The following is a 19,709-nucleotide window of genomic DNA, read 5'->3' as shown; positions in this document are numbered from 1 at the left end:
TAAACCTGTAATACACATCCACGCGTGTAACACAGGTGTAATACAACTCCACGCGTGTAATACTGTTGTAATATACATCCACACGTGTAATAACACCTCTAATACACCTCCACGCGTCTAACACACCTGTAATACAACTCCACGCGTGTGGTAAACCTTTAATACACATCCACGTGTTTAATACACCTGTAATACGACTCCATGCTTGTAGTAAACCTGTAATACTTACACTTATACACAATAATCACCTTTTCCTTCCCGCCAGATTAGACTCTGAATTTGCTCTTTGGCAGAGACGAGGCCTCCATAACTTTTCTGACATGTACATAGATGGCGTCTTTGCAAGTTTTCAGGATTTGTCACACAAATTTGACCTCCCTCGGTCCAGCTTTTTGAGATACTTTCAAGTTCGCCACTTCCTTCAGCATCATAACCCTGACTTTCCAAATATAACTCCATTTACTGCTGTAGATGATCTGTTGAACCTGACATTTAAGCCTAAAGGCCTTATCTCAAAAATTAGTAATTGTATAGCCTCTTTTAAGAATAACAAGGCCAAAGATTAAAGCGGACTGGGAGAATGAGCTGGGGGTGGACTTAGAGGAGGAGATTTGGGAGAGCGCTCTTTTAAGAAATTAAACATCATACAGTTCAAGATTCTACACCGCATTCACTACTCCAAGGCAAGACTGGCCAAAATATTTCCAAACATAGATGCAAGCTATGAGATGTAGAAATCCCTCTGCAGATTTAACACATATCTTTTGGTCACGTCCAACTTTAAAAGCCTACACGTTTTCAAAACATTGTCCGAAGCATTGAATGTTGAGCTTCAACCCAATGCAGCTATGGGTATATTTGGTGTCACAGATAGACGACATAGAACATTAAGGAACCTATTAACCTATTAACGTTCGTTTGAAACCGTTATCAACATTAACAGACTGAACTGGACTGAATACCAGGAGTGCAAATATTTTTAGTAAATTATTCTGGTGAGTATCAGCTGCACTGGGCATCGAGTCAACCAGCTGCGGTGTTTTTCGCCACTCGTACCGAAAATCCGGACAAATGTCACTTGATCAAGGAGCAGATCTGCATCAGATGAGATCAGCTGACTTTGCGTGTGCGTGCACTGTGCACAGCGGTGTGTACTCTGTGTGTTAACAAGAAAAACGCATATAAGAAAGTGGTGCGCAAAAGCAGGGTAGTGACAGAATTGATGCGCATTATTGATATGTGAAGCATGTGTACCTGCACATGCATGCTTATTAACACACGGGTACTGTGGAATATATTTTTAAAGCGCTCGTGCTCTCGTCCACTCCCCGCAAAAAAAAATTAGCAGCTGTGCGGTGTCTGCGGCATCGGTGCTCTCATCGCATGTGATGGAGTAAAAATCAAAAGCACAGCTTTATCAGACAGTTGCAGTTTAATGTTGGCTGACGAGTCTTCAATGCGTCGCACAACTGTATTTCTGGACATGCTGACGTTGTTGAAGTCCTGCACTTTTTCCGGGCACATTATTTCAGTGACTTTAACGAGGCCGTGTTTTATGAGGTCTCTATCTAAAAAAGGCTTGCCATGTCTTGCGATGAGTTGAGCGACCTCATAGCTGCTATTGGAGCCTTTTCCTGGACAATTTGAGCACGAAAAAAATACTGTTGCTGACCCTGCAGGAGAGCTACCCTTTGCTTTAATTTCTGCTCTCATTCAGCACCAGTGTAGGATGCATAGGCCTGATGTTTGGTTTCATAATGACGTCGTACATTATACTCTTTCATAACTGCCACAGTTTCAGTGCAGATCAAACAGACACACTTCCCCTTTAATTCTTTGAAGAAATATTCACTCTCCCACCGTGTCTGAAATTTTCTGCACTCACTGGCTGTGTCCCAATTCAGGGTCTGCACGCTTGAAGTACGCGCACTACGTGTACTACATACAGTGCGTACTATAAGTACGAGAAGTGCGGAAGTGAGAGGCTTGTGAAATGGGACGGTCTAGCCTTCGTCGCGCTGTTCAGGTTGCCTAGCAACCATGATACTAACTGCGAGAAACGTTTCATACAGCTTAGTGTGAGAGAAATGAAGGAGTAAAAATGTTTTGTTGGTCATTCATTTTTGTCATGACATCACTTTGATTAGTTGAATATCTGAGGCTGAGACCACAGGACTGTAAAACATGATAGTTGGGCTTCATTTCTGTACCAAACAGTCATTTCAAGATCAGTTAGTAAATAACAATTAGTTAATGTTGTTCATGAGACTAAAATCATCTCACTGTGGTAATGTAAATATAATATGGCCAATATCATATGTATTGTCAGACTATTATGATATATAATTATATATCAGACTATATATATATATATATACAGTTAAGCCCAAAATTATTCATACCCCTGGCAAATTTTGACTTAAAGTTACTTTTATTCAACTAGCAAGTTATTTTTTGACTGGAAATGACACAGGCGTCTCACAAAAGATAATAAGATGATGTACAAGACGCATCATTGTGGAAAAAAAATATTTCTCAGCTTTTATTTACATTTGAGCAAAAAGTATCATGTCCAGAATTATTCATACCCTTTACAAACTGTCACAGTCTCTGGGAAAATCCAAAGTTCAATACCATTCCAAATAGTCAAAGCTGTTCTAAAGCATCCTAATTACCCTGATTAATTGGAAATAGCTGTTTTGATCAACTCAACAGGTGAAAAACAGCAGCTCTCTGCAGGTGGTCTGTGGACAGTCATGGCTAAGACAAAGGAACTCAGTGAGGACCTGCGGCTGCGCATTGTGGCTGCTCACAAGTGAGGAATGGGCTACAAGGCCATATCCAAATGTTTTCAAGTTCCAGTGGCTACAGTGCAAAGTATTATTAAAAAATACAAGATGTTCCGCACTGTGGAAAATCTCAGAGGACGTTGTCGGAAGCCAAAAGTGACACCTGTGCTGGCCAGGAGGATAGTGAGAGAGGTGAAAAAGAATCCAAGGATCACCACCAAGGCCATTCTGGTGAATCTGGGCTCTGCTGGTGGCAATGTCTCAAGCCAGACAGTCCAACGGACACTGTTGGGTTCCACGGATGCAGACCAAGGAAAACGCCACTTCTCCAGGCACTTCTAAGGCATGCAAAAGCTCATTTGGCCTTTGCAAATGCTCATCTGGACAAAGAAGAAGGTTTCTGGTCTTCAGTGTTATGGTCAGATGAAACAAAAATTGAATTATTTGGTCACAATGATGTTGGCATCATTGTGATCATTTGGCATAAAAATGGAGAAGCCTTCAACCCAAAGAACACCATCCCCACTGTCAAACATGGTGGTGGGAACCTAATGCTTTGGGGGTGTTTTTCAGCCAATGGACCAGGGAACCTAATCACAGTAAACAGCACCATGAAAAAAGAGCAATACATGAAGATTCTCAACAACAACATCAGGCAGTCTGCAGAAAAACTTGGCCTTGGGAACCAATGGACATTTTAGCACGACAATAACCCAAAACATACAGCAAACGTGGTGAAGAAATGGTTAGCAGACAACACCAGTAACGTTTTGCAGTGGCCTAGCCAGAGTCCTGACTTGAATCCAATTGAGAATCTGTGGAGGGAGCTAAAGATCAGGGTGATGGCAAGAAGACCCTCCAACCTGAAAGATTTGGAGCTCATTGCTAAAGATGAATGGGCAAAAATGCCTGTGGAGACATGCAGAAAGCTGGTCTGCAATTATAGGAAGCGTTTGATTGCTGTAATAGCCAATAAAGGCTTTTTTCTATTGATTATTGAGAAGGGTATGAATAATTCTGGACATGATACTTTTTGCTAAAATATAAATAAAACCTGAGAAATATTTTTTTCCACAATGATGCCTCTTGTACATCATCTTATTATCTTTGGGGAGACACCTGTGTCATTTCTGCTCAAAAAAGAACTTGCATATTGAACAAAAGTAACTTTAAGTCAATATTTGGCAGGGGTATGAATAATTATGGGCTTAACTGTATATATGCCCCTGAGACAATCCAGCACATAACAGCAGGGTGCAAGATGCTGGCAGGCAGGGCATACATGGAACGCCATAACCAAGTGGCCGGCATAGTGTACAGGAACATCTGTGCCGAGTATGGGCTGGAAGTCCCGAGGTCAAAATGGGAGACGCCCCCAAGGGTGATGGAGAATGACCGAGCTAAGATCCTGTGGGACTTCCAGATACAGACGGACAAAATGGTGGTGGCTAACCAACCGGACATAGTGGTGGTAGACAAACAGAAGAAGACGGCCGTAGTGATCAATGTAGCGCAAGCCTATTCAAATGGCGGCCCAGAAGCAACCTGCGAGTGGCCCTGCCTGTAGTCCTGGCAGAAACACAGAGAAAACGCAAAAAATTAATTAATTAATTTTAAAAAATAGAAAAAAAGTAAATTTCTACAGCGTAGTGTAGACTGTGAATGCAACACTCCTAGTAGCCTAGCAATATTTAACCCACAATGCACCGTGATGTAAACATATTAAACTATCATCGTAATATCTGATGCGACAACAGCATGTCTTTCTCAGTCCACAACTCCAACAATGAAAACCGTCGGTTTAACCCTGCCTGGCCTGACAAATACTTATTCATTTTACCGCCAAATCCAAATGCCAAACCTATGTGTTTAATTTGCAGTGAGTGTGTTGCGGTACTTACGAAGGCACCACAATGACAAACACCAGACTTACTACACAAACTTTCCAGAGCAATCTCAGGAGAGGGCTGCAAAAATACAGTTTAATTGCGAGTAATCTTACAACCGGAGTTGTACTACCATGGTGAGGGTCCTGTACAGCCCAAGAGAGAGCTGCAGCAGCTTCCCTTTGTGTTTGCTTCTTGGAAAAGAAGAAAAGGTCTTTCACAGATTCTGAAACAGTGCAATACTGCATGCTGGCCATGGTGGATGCGGTGATAAGTGACGAAAAAATGAAAGTGTGACATATGCTATTAAAAACGTACCCCTGTCAGACAGTTCAAATATTCGTAGAGTTGAAGTTCTGGTGTCAGACAAGTTTGAAATCCAAGATGAAGTCCTGGCCCACAGATTAGGCCTCATCCCCATCAAAGCTGACCCTCGTCTGTTTGAGTACAGAAACACTGGGGAGGAGTCTGCAGAGGAAGAGGGTTCAGAAATAGACTGAAGAAAACTGATGTAATGTCTATAGCAGGAGATGGGTTCACAGACAGAACTGATAATGCACAGTTGGGCATATATGTCCGTTTTTTGGATGCAAAATTGCTCGGCTTACTACCGTTAGAGGGCCACACAGCTGGCGAAATAATGTTTGAGAAGATTTCAGCTCTTTTTGAGGAAAATGGTCTGGATATGAAGCTCGTCTGTATACTTGTGACGGATGGGGCTCCATCCATGGCAGGAAAAGTGAGTGGTCAGCAAAATATTTATTTTAATTGGAAAGGGAATTATCAAAATGTTTTTTTTTAATTATTATTTCAAATGTGCAAAAAAATAGTTTAGTTATAGCTCCCTTTTTTTAAAAAATGGACCTTTTGGTGTACATTTGTGAGAGGTCACCAGATTTACAGGGGAAAATGAATAAAAATTACTTGTTTTTCAATACACTTGTGTGGGTTTGAAATTGATCATGATCTGCTGCTTACTGGCTGCAAAAAAATATCTGGTCCAGATAAATTCCTCGGTTTGAAAATCTGGCCCAACTAACTTCTTAGTTGAATAGCCATGATGTAGCGGTTCCAAATGACAGCAATATCAGGAAGAAGGAACACGAGAAGCTGGAGAAATACCAAGGGCTCAGAGAAGAGCTCGAGAGGATGTGGAGGGTGAAGGTAACGGTGGTCCCCGTGGTAATCGGAGCACTAGGTGCGGTGACTCCCAAGCTAGGCGAGTGGCTCCAGCAGATGGGAACAACATCGGACATCTCTGTCCAGAAGAGCGCAGTCCTGGGAACAGCTAAGATACTGCGCAGGACCCTCAAGCTCCCAGGCCTCTGGTAGAGGACCCGAGCTTGAAGGATAAACCACCCGTAGGGGCGAGATGGGTGTTATATATATATATATATATATATGTATATGAATAACAGCAGTGAGCTTGAACTCTGGGTCAAAGATTCAAGTTCCAGTTATTTATATTTCAAATCACCTTAAATCTTCACTCAAAGACAAATATCTTTGACAGTGTATAGATGTATCATATATAAGAGACAAATATTGTTCGTTTAATATGTTGGCATCATTACATTTGGCTCAGTGCTTACATATATATACATATATGCTTACTTATAGAATATGATGCAATATGTGTAAAAAGGAAAATGTACGAGCTGTGATAACTGTTTCTGATAGAATGAAGAGTAGACTGATATATGAAATATTCCTTTATTGGGTGAGAAAATCAGACCATGTCATAACTGCTTTAAGTCATACAGAATAGATATCAGAGCCTTAAACAGGCTGACTTCTGCTAAATGGGTCAAACTGGGCAGAAAGTCTACAAACACATAACATCCTTATAGAATATGATGTAACACTATAGATCAACTTACCTCAGAATATATAAAGCATATAAACAATTACAGCAATATGATGCAACAAACACAGCAGTGCTACTAATCCAAAATACTCAAAGCTTCATAGAACTGAAACAAACATTTATTTTTAGCTCCATTCTGCTGCTGATACATACTTTAGGTTTCTGAATATTAAACTTGTTGCTGCCTTTCATAGTGTGTAACTTGAAGGCCCTGAGTACTTTCTCCCACACTGAAAACACTGGGATGATCACATTATTTGAACATTACCTAATAAGACTGATTCAGGACAGACAATTAGTTATGTTAAGCTTTCCTAGCAGTCCTTCACAAACAGGAACAGTCTGTCTATTCTCTCCATCTGTCAGCTGCTGCTGGCTCTTCCTCCTCCTCTTCCTCACACACTGCTGAGTTTGTCCTGGTGGATCATCAGGGGTGCAAAGCCTCACAGATGATGTGCAGCAGTGGGTCCCTCAGTCTGTCCTCACTCTGGACACTTGCAGTCGTCACACATGGAAATCAAATGTGTGATAAGCTGCAGGATTCAAACACAAGTGTAACTTATAAATACATGTTCATACTTTTATTCCACAATCAGAGAGAAAGAAACAGAGAGAGAGTGCAGGACAGGCAGACAGGTGACAGTCTCAGGTGTATACACTGCTACAAAACAGCACAAGAGAAGGAGGATTTAGTGTTTGTGTTATTACGAGTGCTAAACAAGAAGAGTTCCCAGATGGTCCAGTGGACACATGTGTGACTCCTGTGATTAAAGCATCTTTCTTTCAGCTTAACGAGTGAACCGTCAGCTCGTTCAAACACACGTTAAAGTCCGTTTGGCTCGACACCACCGAACAGAGGCAGCAATATAACATAGCTAACATTAACAGTGCAGTGAATCCTGCTTGTGCCGTCATATTCAGGACTGCAAACCGAGCAGCATCACTGACTTTCAGCTTGTTGTGTTTGTGGATATATGACTGACTTTAATTATCCATAAAATCATCACATTCTCTGTAAGATTAAGGTCGACTATATACATATTTAGAAGTAAAGGCTTTAAAACCAAGTTAGTACAAACATCGCTAATGTCACATAACTTTGCCGACATGTGGCCAACAGTAATGTTTTAATGTTCTTAAACATTCGCACATAAATAAGTGACATCATATTCAGTACTTACTTCTGACATTTCACTCTTCGGCCGCTCCCTTCTGCCGTATTTTGCGGCAAAATTATCCACACCCACCGCCGCGCTATGGATTGTGGGATATATGGGACCACGAAGCGTGCACCGCACCACGCTTGATATTTGGGGAAATCGACGGCGCATTTGGAGTATGCATTTGAAGTACACTTTGAATTGGGACAGCCGTCGTCGCGTGGCGGTGACGTACTCGCACTTGAAATGCATACTTCAAGCGTGCATACCCTGAATTGGGACACAGCCTATGTGTGTGTTCACTTTCCTGTTCTGGTGTTTTGGGCCTGAAGCGTGCCCTTGGGTTCAGTCTGTTTGTGACCGTTGCTGCTGCTGTTCAAAGTTCAGTCCGTCCTGGTTCTGACCCCAGTTGGTGCAGTCCTTTCTCCAGTGTCCATGCTCGCCGCAGGTGAAACCTGCATCTTCTTCTGTGTTTGTCCGTTCTGAGGTGCCTTTTGACCTCAGTTGCTCCTTCTGTCTCTAGCACGCCCTTTTCTCTGCTCTGTGTTGGTCCGTCACTGCCCTGCACTGTTAATGCAGAGTTATCAAGGTCAGCATTCTGTTGCTCGGCCTCACTTTTCATCCGGGCTTGGTGGGCGTGTCGTCACAGCTCTGTCAGCTGAAGCTGTCTGGGAATTTCCCCCATGTAGTGAAACCAGCCTAGGGTTTAGGGCCCTCCGTCTCCGCTGCATGAGATCCCTTTCCTGCTGCACCGTTGACATTTTCAGGTTGTTGTGGTGGGTCCAGCTGCTGCAGCCAAGGCACACTGCATGTTTTTCCTCTCACCACATCTCTTATTGAGACAAGAACTAATTTAGCTAAGTGACAGAGGAAATGCAACTTTTTCTGGTTTAATTTCATTTCAATACTCATTGTGGCAATTTGGGTCATATTAATCACACACAGACCAGCACAGTTTGTGGACATTTTTTTTAAAATTACCCTGTCGAAACAGGAATTTTCCATTTTAGAGCATTTTGAAATCACAGAAAGTTAGGTCAATTATGGACAATTTGAAAAGGCCTTTATTTTGGAAGGCAACATCAGAATAACTTGATATTGATATGGTATCAGTATGGGGTTATATACTGTTGATCTAAAGTGAAATTACCCTGTGGAAAAAGAACTTTCCATTTTTGAGCATTTTGAATCGTTAGAAGATTAAGTCAAATATCTGCAATTTCAAAGGGCCATTACTTTGAAAGGTAAAACCAGACTAAAGAAAAAAGCCTAAATTATATGTTATTATGTTCTTAACATATCACAGCCATCACAGGAATCTTCCTCCCTCTGCTGCGCACAGGCTTCAGTCAGGCTGTTCAGGGTCTCCTGTCAGAAACGTATCTGGAGTGTTGAGGCGGCTTTTGTTGTGATTTGGCGCTATATAATGTTAAGGGTTACCCTAACCCTGCGCCAATTCAGTTTACGTAGTGATTGATGACGAGGGTCCATTCCACTAGATTTCCACTAGAGAGGGACCCAGGAAAGGAGCAGAGACCACTTAAGCATGAAGTGTTTTCAAGTGGGAGCTGGCGTTTTGTTACTGGACCACCTAGATGACATGAGGTTATCGTCTTATTTGTTGAGTCAGGGGACGGCTAGAGAGGGTCAGAGCGAAGGCAGTGGACCTGGGAATGGTTCCAGAGGTGACAGAGTGGGTTGAAGAGTGACTCAACGGAGTGTGGTGACCCTGTTTGTGAACAGGGTCAAAAGAGGGAGTGTGGAATAAGGAATATTTTACTGCTACTTATACTTATTATTGGCATTATCATTGTATTAATTAACATTGCATTAAACCACATAACAAGCATTTGTAATAATACATATAATCAAGAAGCAGGCTTGAGTGAAGGCCTGAATGTATTCAGCTTCTTATTGCATTTGAGTTTGCCTAGCAACAGGTGACGCAAAGAGGAGGACAAGTCCATGGGGACCTCAAAGGCCTGAGATCATCACCATATTTGAAAGAGGATGCCAGAAAGGGGAACTTCTGTGTCTGCATTTATCTCTTAAAATTGATCATTGTCTGTAAAAGAGGCAAATAATGTTCTTAAGATGCAAATTATGTGCTTGTAAACGCATGAGGGGGCATCATAATACCCTGATGTTATAAAAGCAATCTGAAGTGTATTTTTGGGTGGGGATTTACGACTGATGGTTTCCAGTTTACATCTCCCCACGCTGCGTGTATTCATTAAAATCAATTGTTTGATCGACCTCTTCTGGACCATCATTGTTTTACTCTTGTCCTCAATTTCGGACCCGTAACAGGTGATACATGAATGATGACAACAGACCATATTAATGTTATTTTTCTTTAGATGGACAAATACTGTATACTAAATAAATACTATAATAATAAATAAATAATAAATAAGTAAATACTGTACTTTTGATCTATCAGTGTTTGTGCCATTTCAGATTTCTGCACACTTTTTTTAAAATATAAACTACATTGTTGGAGGACTTGCATGGATAAAAAGGCCATATGCCTGCAAACCCAGTATGCAGGTTCATCTGTAACATTCCTTGTGCCAAAGATCAACACTGTTGCTGCTACTTTAAACAAAAGAGCAGCGACATGGGTGCAGGTCTCCGCGACTCTGGCCATACAGCTGCAGTGGGCGGCTTCAACCTTGCCTGTGAGGCAATGCTGGTTCATTCAGTCTTTGAGAGTGTAGTACCTGAAACACACACAGACAAAGTTCATTTAAAGACAAGAACTTTAATGTGTTTAATCTACTTTCAAATCCATTCATCATAAATGTAACAAATAAAGTGTTTTTATGTGTCCATCTGTAGAACGCTGCATGTTATATTCTAAATCTGCCTGTTCTTTTTGTTTGTTTGTTAATCTGCCAGCAGAAAATGAACCTAAAGTATGTAATGCGAGGATGCAATCACTTCAAGATGGAGAAAGCATAAAGTTTGACTTGAAGTGACAATTACGAATCACTTAATATGATAAGGAGATTCTGCAGGCCATTGATCAATGTATTGTTAAATCCTCAGTTAACAACACTCGGTATATAAATGCTCAATCAACAATCATTTTATTCCATACTATTCTCATTATTCCATACAACACTTTTGCGCAATACATCCGGAAGAGAGGGTCACAGAAGATCTCAATGTGTCTGACCATTTCTCACATTCTTATAGCTTCAGAAGTCATAGTCATAAAACCTAAACATCCACATTCTTTCTCTCTAAGTTATGACCTTGGCTTCCTGTGCAGTATGTTCTGTTCTTCTCTAATCAGACAAATAAGGCCATGATCCTCTGAAAACTGTATTTCTTATAACACAGCAGTATCATGCATCATAAAACAATATCATTCATCCACATTCTTCTAAGTCAGGAGGCAAACTAAAACTACATAATAATTTCACAATCTTCAATTAGGGGTATAACGTGGCATATCTCACAGTATAAAACTAAAATATTTTACACACAAACAATGAAGCAAGATGTGTAATTAGGATTATTTATAATGAATATGACATAATTAGTGCAATTTCTTTAATCCTTCAGGACAATCGGTGCACTGAACTCACTATGTTATCCATCTAACTGTCGGATCAGCTGCACGCTGATCAGCTCTCTCTCTCTCTCCCTCGCCGGGGCGGAACTCATTGTGGGTTCACGCTCTCAGCCCACGCCCTCGAGAGATGAGACACCTGGGTCTCATAAAGACGATCAGCATTTAAACTAGGAGGCGACTGCTGTTCATCGCTGGATCGTTGTCTACCACGCGTTAGTGAAGTCAAGCTACAGGAAGTGTAGTTAAGAGTGTTTTCCTTTGTGCGTCGTACTTAACTACGCACAGAGCTCCCTGGATTTTCTCCCGTGTGATTCCCGTGTGGCAGTATTGGAGTGTGAGCCTGTGATCGTGTGCGTGGATGATCTGAAGAACGCGAGCTTTTCCCCTGGACTTCCCTGGAGACCCCTTTCCCTCACTCAGCTGTATATAGCACCCCCCGCACCTTCTTGTATTATTCACCTGGTGAATTGTAAATAAATCCTTCTTGTGAGCATCAGAACCACAGTCCTGCGCTTGAGTCCTCCTCCAAACCGTAACACTAACAGAGCGTCCACATGTTCTCACTGTAATTTCCCCCTCATGAATGAATTTATGCTTGCACTAATCTGAATGTTCGGAGGGAAATCAAACGCATTTTACTCGCAGTACTTCAAGCTACCTTTGTTTGGATGATGACGTATTCGCGACGTGGAGGCTTGAAAATAGCCAAATCTTGTACCCAATCCTTGGTGAATTGGATGTGCGCCTCCAGCAGAAACTGACTCCACAGACAAGGTACAAAAATATATCAGGCCAAGTCAACAGCAGTTGGTCTTCAGTCTCCACTGCACGCTATTTTTTGCAAGTACCATCACACACACACACACACACACACACACACACACACACACACACACACACACCGCACAGGCAAGGTACTCTTTGTTTGTATGTAGACGTGATATGTTAATGAACCTATGTATATTCATGTGACCACAATAAAAGAGCAGTGTTACGGGGGAGCGGACGAGAGCAACTGGGGTCAAGCGAAGGAACGGCATTTGTCCAGTTCTCTCCCGTGCATAAGAAACAAAGAACTTTGAGCTACAAACCCATCAACAACACTCTTTAACGAACAGTTATTCTGTGGACAAACGGCATCCTTAAGGCCAATTGTGCTGCAGCCTTTAGATGCAGCTTTGAAACAATGCACTTTTTCATCAGCTGTTAAAAATAAAAATGATCTAAAGCATAAAGAACATTCCTCCACAAAGACAACAACTCCACATCTTTATGGTCAACAGCATATATTAGTGTTTGCCTGAGAAGATTAAAATTGTTTTTAAAAAAAAAGAATTAAAAACTGTAAAGAAAGATCAAAGCCTAGTGTAAGGGGGCGGGAACATCAACAAAATTTCACTTAAAGAAGCCAATAAATTTCTTTCATTATTAATGTTAACATTCTTGCTGTTTCGATGCTTTGGCATCGATTGATGTAAGGGCAAAATGATGAAATCCAGATATCTAGGTGGATATGATATCAATGAAACCAGGCGTGGACATTTATTAAGAAGGCCAGGGTTTATCTAACTAAACTGAATGTATTATTGGATTAAAGTAAAGAGATATCACAAGATACAACAATCAATGTTACCTGACATATTCAGACAGTTTGTTGTTAAAAAAAAACAAAACAACAACAACAAAATGTTTAACATTGAAGTGTTTGAAACATTGACAAAATACTGAACTTAAACATACATTCGTTATGACCCTGCTCAATAATCTCAACATAAATATAAAGACTAACCGCAGAATTTCACAAAGTAGAGGTTTTACTTGAAGTTCCATAAACCAACCATTTTAGCTAACACAAAGACTTTTGGGAACAAAAGCCTGCCTCAGGTGTGCCTTTATCCACTCCTCACCAGGTGTGCTCAATTAGCTGCTGAGCACTAGCACCGCAGACTGCAGAGGGGCGCAACAACATTTAATAAAGTTAAACTTGAGTTAATAATTCAAGGTCACACAGAGCACACCACTAAAGAAAAGATACAGATCCAGTTTTGTTTGGAAGCAGTAAGCAGGCGGGGCCATGCCAGTCTGGCTGGGTCCCAATTTTTAACAAGCCCCATTTGTTGAGATTGAAGCAGTTTTGAGGGGCTACACAATGGAAATTGCAGTTTCAAGATGAACCCACATCAGTAAGAAAGGAAACGAGGAAAATTCCGAGCCTGCACATGAAAGAAAGTAATTTATGAATGAACACAAAGCATCTGTTTTATCATTCCAACTAAAAAATTGGCCTAAAACACCAAACCCCACCAAAGAGTCAGGTTGTTAAAGCCAAGTCTAAACAAGCTGACACCAGGTGAGTGCCTGAGGCACTCACCTGGTGTCAGCTGCTGTTTTCATCAAGGAATGCGAATGCAAATGTATGAAGGAAAGATTGTCCAGTCAAAAATTGAGTGTATTTGGAAGGCAAGTCCAAGTAAGATGGATCCGAACCCATCAGCACCTTAACCAAAGGGCTGGAAACATCACACAAGTTCCAAATCTGCAAAACCTAGTATTCAAAAGCACATGCAAAAACTTCCAAGTCAGTGTCAGTGGTGCATCTGTGGGGGAGGCGGACACACCTAAGCAGCATCTGCAATCATGCCTCACCGGCCTAAATGTCTGTACTGGGTCCTGAGTTTTGTTGTTTTTGTGTATGTGTAGGTGCAGCTGATAATAATTATAATTCAAATTTGACAAATGTGCAGGGAGAAAGCTTATTAAATTTTTAACCTAGAGAGTGGATAGTGAAAAAACTCAAGTTACGAAGGCACTGAACGGCAATATTTCTGTCCGTGTTACGGCAAAATGCCCGAGTAATGAAATCCGCTGGCTCTGATTGGCTGAGCCTACAATGCCCACAATGCCTTCCGAATCATGTGACAACCCCTTGGCTTCCGTACGTGCGCTTTGCTGTTCCACTTGAGCGACGTATTGTTGTTCTAGTTCAGGCTACGTGTTTGACATGTAAGAAGGGAAATAGAAACACATGGGAGACATAACATAACATGACAGGGAGGAAGCAAAACTGACAACACTTGCAATAGGACACAAGACTGTCAAAGTAAAACAGGAAACATTTCTTTGTTCCTTTTGGATGAAAAAAGGTGAAGCTTGCAAGGCTAAATCTGTGCTTATGCTGTGCTGACAGACATAAGAAGAGGACAGATCCGAGGTCCACAGCTGGAGGCTGAACCAGCTGCTGGTACTCTCTATAATGAGAGGGAAATGTGGAAGTCCTTTGATTTTATTTTTAACAGTGACCACGGCTTTCTCCAGTTCCTCATCAAAAGAAATAAATTATGCAGATAGAAAAAAGAAAATCTGTCAATAATTAAAAAAAAAAAAAATTTATGGTTCCTTTATTTTGTTCAGGCTGTTCAGACATCTTAGCAAAATCATGTTTTAGAAATTATAAATAATGAAGTTAATTGTTTTTATGCTTATTTATCGTGGCACTTAGTGCCACGATGTTGAGCTGTACAGTATTCAACAGTTATAATTTTAGAGGTTTCACATTAAAAAAATTCTAATAAAGATTTGGACATGCATAAAACGGTCTCGTGTTTATTAAACGAAACCGAAAGCATGGTTAATACAACACTCTTTAACGAACAGTTATACTGCAGGTTCTGTGCATGTGGACAGACGGCATCCTTAAGGCCGACTGTGCTGCAGCCTTTAGATTTTCATATCAAATAAGTTTTCATGCAAATCTGTTCTGGGTCTACCTTGACCTTTAGTTTTTTATTTATTTATTTATTTATTTTTGGGTGACAATTTATGCAGTGAAGGAAATAAGATCTGTCCCCCATCATCTCTGTGCCTTAACATCAAACAGCAGATCGTCAGTCCATTTCCTTTATTAAAGCTTTCTTTATTTCACACTTTTCCACCTTAACCACTTGGATGTGGAAAACTGAAAACTTTTTCAGTTTTCCACATAAGAAAAGTGGAGATAACGGTGCGCGGGCAAGTCCTCCGACCTTGGCTCCTGGAAGTTCACAACAGGACATCCAAACCCTTTGCCCACCCTCCCTCACCCATTGGGGTCCTGACAGATTCATTAAACGGTATACTCCAACTTAACAACACCTTCGGAATACAAGAAATTGTTAAAACCAACCCACCCAAACCTGGAGGTAAAAGACACAAGAGAAACACATTTTTACAACCCACATCTCATGTACATTCAAACCCAGTGGCACATAAGTATTTAATCTGTCTGTCCAGATCCTCTCCATCCTCCTCCAAAAAGAAAAAAATGTTTTTATATTTAATGTAAACAAAAAATGCTTAACCAAAATGTGGAAAGGAAAAGTCACAAAAAAACAATAAAGAACAAAGGAAGGTGTGCATAACTGTTTATTTAAAAAATAAACACAAAAAACCACGACGTTTCGACCGTACACGGTCTTCTTCAGGTGTGGCACACAGAAAACTACTTGCTAGGTTAGCTGGCAATAGTTGGACAGGCAGAAATGTGCTCTCATCGAGTGCCGAGTGGAAAATGAGCTCCTGTGCGAGCTCCGCCTTTTATATTCTCCCCTCGGCTGTCTAAATTCCCATTCGTCTTTTTGAACTTATGTTCGGTAAAAATGAATTTTCTCTTTATTTTTTAATCTGCATTATGTTTTAGCTATTTTTAAGCCAAAATTAACATATTTGAACTCTATGAAATTACTTTTAATGAATTTTAAAACCAAATTAATTTAATCACTGTTTTTATTCCCAATTTGTTTTTAATGCATTTTTAACTGTAAATAGTCCTGCAAACCCTATGAATTGTACTGATAAAATTGTGAACCCTGTTTTTTAGAATTTTAATCCAATTTTTCAAGAATTTTGACTAATTAAATTCCCCATTACTAATTTATACGCAATATAAATATGAAAAATCAAAAGGGTTGGGTTTAGGATTAAGTTTAAAAATGAGTTTGGGTGGGGATGAAGTGGTTAAGGTTAGGGCTAACATACAGGGCTGGGGTTAGGGTTAGGACAAGACAAAGGACTTTGCTGGGGTTAGACCAGGGGTGGGCAATCTCAGTCCACGAGGGCCGGTGTCCCTGCTGGTTTTAGATGTGTCCTCGAACCAACACAGCTGATTTAAATGGCTAAATTAGCTCCTCAACATGTCCTGAAGTTCTCCAGAGGCCTGGTAATGAACTAATCATGTGATTCAGGTGTGTTGACCCAAGGTGAGATCTAAAGGCCCTATGATGTCATCCAGGAACTGAAGGTAAAAAGAGGTTTGTGTCGGCATTTCTTCAAAGCACCTGCCTCCCATATTTAAAGATCAACGCACTCAAACTACACTCTGATTCTTTGTGTTTTTGATGATGTTCAGGTTGTCACTGGTTCATTAGTATTTTTTAGTTTTTTAGTAGATTGGCATAGGAGGGGGCATATCTGTTCCCTCCACCTGCAGGTACCGATTCCCATTAAATTGCATCTCAAGCAAAGCTCTAAAAGCTGTAATATCTCCTCATCTGGTCTCTGGGCATTTGGGTTTCAACTGAAGACATTTTGTACTGTGTTCAAACCTAAGTCTGTACTAATGTTCGTGTACAGGCTCTCGATGTCGATCGTAAACAACAGAGCATTGCTGGGTAGCACTATTTGTCTGACAACCTCCAAAAAGTGATAAGTGTCTTTCAGGTAGCTCGGATGTTTGGTGGAGAGGGGGCCCAAGAAGTGGTCTATATACAGAGAGACATTGTAAGTACAGTCCGACACTATAGGTCTGCCTAATGGCACCCAATGTGGTATTGGCCAGCTCCCTGGTTCTTTATGGATTTTCGGTAGCAAATATAATTGTCTTTCACGAGGGGAGTTGGGTCCAAACAAAAAATCCCGCTGTTTCGCGGTGATGTAGTTTTTTTTATAATATAACCGATTGATGATATTATAAATTAGGTTTTGTGACGTTTTTTGTAGACTCTCCCGTGTTGGCCTATAGTATTTAGTATTTGCAAGCTGTCTGTGTGCCTCCCATACATACTGTTGTTTATCCATAATAACAATTTTGCTACCCTTGGGGGCTGTTTTCTTGCAGCTCCCTAATTACTTCCTCCCATCCCCCCGTTTACTACTGGAAGAAATCGATGAAAAATATGAATGTCTGACTGTATGAGTTCCCTCACCTCACCACTAACCTGCTCCCATGTTGGCTCCCAGTGAGATGGTAAGGTAAATTTTGCCTCTGTATTAGTTTTATTTTTATTATTGTATTGTGAAAAATAATCCATGAGTTTAATTCTGCTGTGATATAAATGGAGATCCCTCGGTATGTAAATTAGTCCGTTCTGTGGGGCGAAACAATTCAGATAAATTTAATACATTATTTGGTACCAATCACACAGAATCACTCAAATCAAATACTGACAGCATTCACACAGTTAAAATCACTCAATATGCTTTCATACAAGTATTTTGGACATGCTGTTCATAATCAGAAAGAGCAAGTCAAAGATTAACAATTGAAACCTCTAATCACTCTCACAGCACACACAAAAATGGAAACTAGTTCTTTATGCTTTTGGACTGGATTGGCTCGCTACAATCCTTTTAGTCCGGAAATTTTTTACAGCGCTGTTATTCACTCTTGCAGGCCTGCTTAGAACAAAAATGAGAAAAAGAGAGCTGATTATTAGCTCATCAAAACACAAAACAAAATCACCTGACAGGATTTCTAAGTGCACTGTTACCATTTTAAAGTGCCCAATTCTAGACATGTCCATGTTTAATAAAACTTCCTCTATTAAAATAAAAACAAAAAACAATAGAGGTAGTAGACAACACCCAGTAACTGCGTCTGTCCTTTTACAAGAGAAGAAAAATAAACCCATATCGGACAATTCTCCCCATCTTAGACAAAATCTGACCATAAATGTCCTTTTCTAAGTCATGTTCTTCTCTTCACACAACTCTTGGCCTCCAAGGCATAAACTTTGGACTTATAACCGTCATATAAGTCCTCACAGCGCACCAAGCATGGAGAAAACTCAACCTCAGTGCTTCAAAATTCTCACACAAGACTCAAAAACTGTTTCTGTCATTTATCTGCCCAAGGACTTCATCAAATGGACCTCGCTTGGTCCAGTAATCTTCAGCACATGTATATCACTGCCGCCAGTGCTGATTTAAAAACAGTTTCTTGTCTCAATGCACCCAGTATTAACTTATCACATGGACTGCAGCCGATCCATCAATATCAACACAATTGTGTATCCCCATGTACACAACTTATTCTTCACTTGTATCACAGCACATCTAGTAATATTTTCACAATTACTTCAACATGGTAAACATTGATTTTCCTTTAAAATCAATTTACCATTAGAACTCAAGATCACAGCTGACTCGATTCTCTGAAATCCTGAGTCAGTTAAACACCTTGCTCAACTCAAGGTGTCCTTTTCTCGGACTTCCTCGTCCGAACTCACTCTTTTTACCCCGGCATCTCACCATTTGCTGCTTTCCTTTGTAGCCTGCTGCTTACTTGACAGCCTCATCTGCTTTCTGGTTCCCTTGTGCCACCAATGTGGTTGCTTGAGAGTATCCTTTGCATTTTATGATACTGACCTCGTTTGGGTCATCCAGGACCTTTTCCAGTCCTCCCATTTCTTTCTTCTTTGAAATGTGAGCATTTGTTGCCGCTCTGAAGCCTGCTCTCTTCCATTGAGTGGGCTCCACGTGTGCTGCCCCAAATGCATAAGCTGAATCTGTGTATGTCTTCGCTCTCTTTTCTTTAGCCAGTCTCAGGGCCCTGCTCAGTGCAATTTCTTCTGCTCTCTGAGCTGACTGTTGCCCCTTCAAGTCTCCAGGTCTCTCCGACTTTTCTTCAGCTTCAGCTTTCTTGGTGCAGTCATGTGGTTCTCCTGACTGCATCGGCTAGTTGATTCTCCACTGTGTCATATGCAGTGTTGGGACTAACGCGTTTTAAGTAACGCGTTACAGTAACTACGTTATTATTGTGGTAACGAGCACGGTAACTAGTTATTATGCCAAAACCAGGAACGCGTTACTCGTTACTGGGATTTAGATAGGCTCGTTACTCGTTACTTCGTGTGGTGGATATCGGAGCTTCCACAGATTCAATAACATTAGCAAGTGGTGGAGGCCAGCAGGTGGATGAAGGAAAAGGGAGGCAAGAGGAGAGACCCGAAGCAGCCGCCGGTCCGCGTGTCAGGTGAACTGAACTTCAGGTAAGAAGTTATGACCTGCAGTCTATCGGAGTCAGATATAAACCAAGTTTAGGTGGAGTTTATTTTCGTTATTCTGACTTTTTCCGTACTGCGTGCTAGCTAGCATGACGGAGTTTCTATACAGCTGGGTGGGTGCTATGTTACTGATGTTGAACTTTATTTTGTTCATACGGTTAATTAT

General features: G+C 40.9%; 1 long non-coding RNA gene across 1 annotated transcript; it reads left to right on the top strand.

Annotated features, from left to right (window-relative positions):
- The first annotated feature begins 16,574 nt into the window (after positions 1-16,574).
- LOC109200874 (uncharacterized) lies at positions 16,575-18,993 on the top strand. Its single transcript, XR_002060921.2, has 2 exons — positions 16,575-17,039; positions 17,377-18,993. It is a non-coding gene; the product is annotated as an uncharacterized LOC109200874 (long non-coding RNA).
- The last annotated feature ends 716 nt before the right edge of the window (positions 18,994-19,709 follow it).

The sequence above is a fragment of the Oreochromis niloticus genome, unplaced genomic scaffold (assembly GCF_001858045.2).
Source record: "Oreochromis niloticus isolate F11D_XX unplaced genomic scaffold, O_niloticus_UMD_NMBU tig00008373_pilon, whole genome shotgun sequence".
NCBI classification, from domain to species: Eukaryota; Metazoa; Chordata; class Actinopteri; order Cichliformes; family Cichlidae; genus Oreochromis; species Oreochromis niloticus.
Note: the sequence above shows the minus strand (reverse complement) of the source record. Positions and strands in the feature narration are given on the sequence as shown.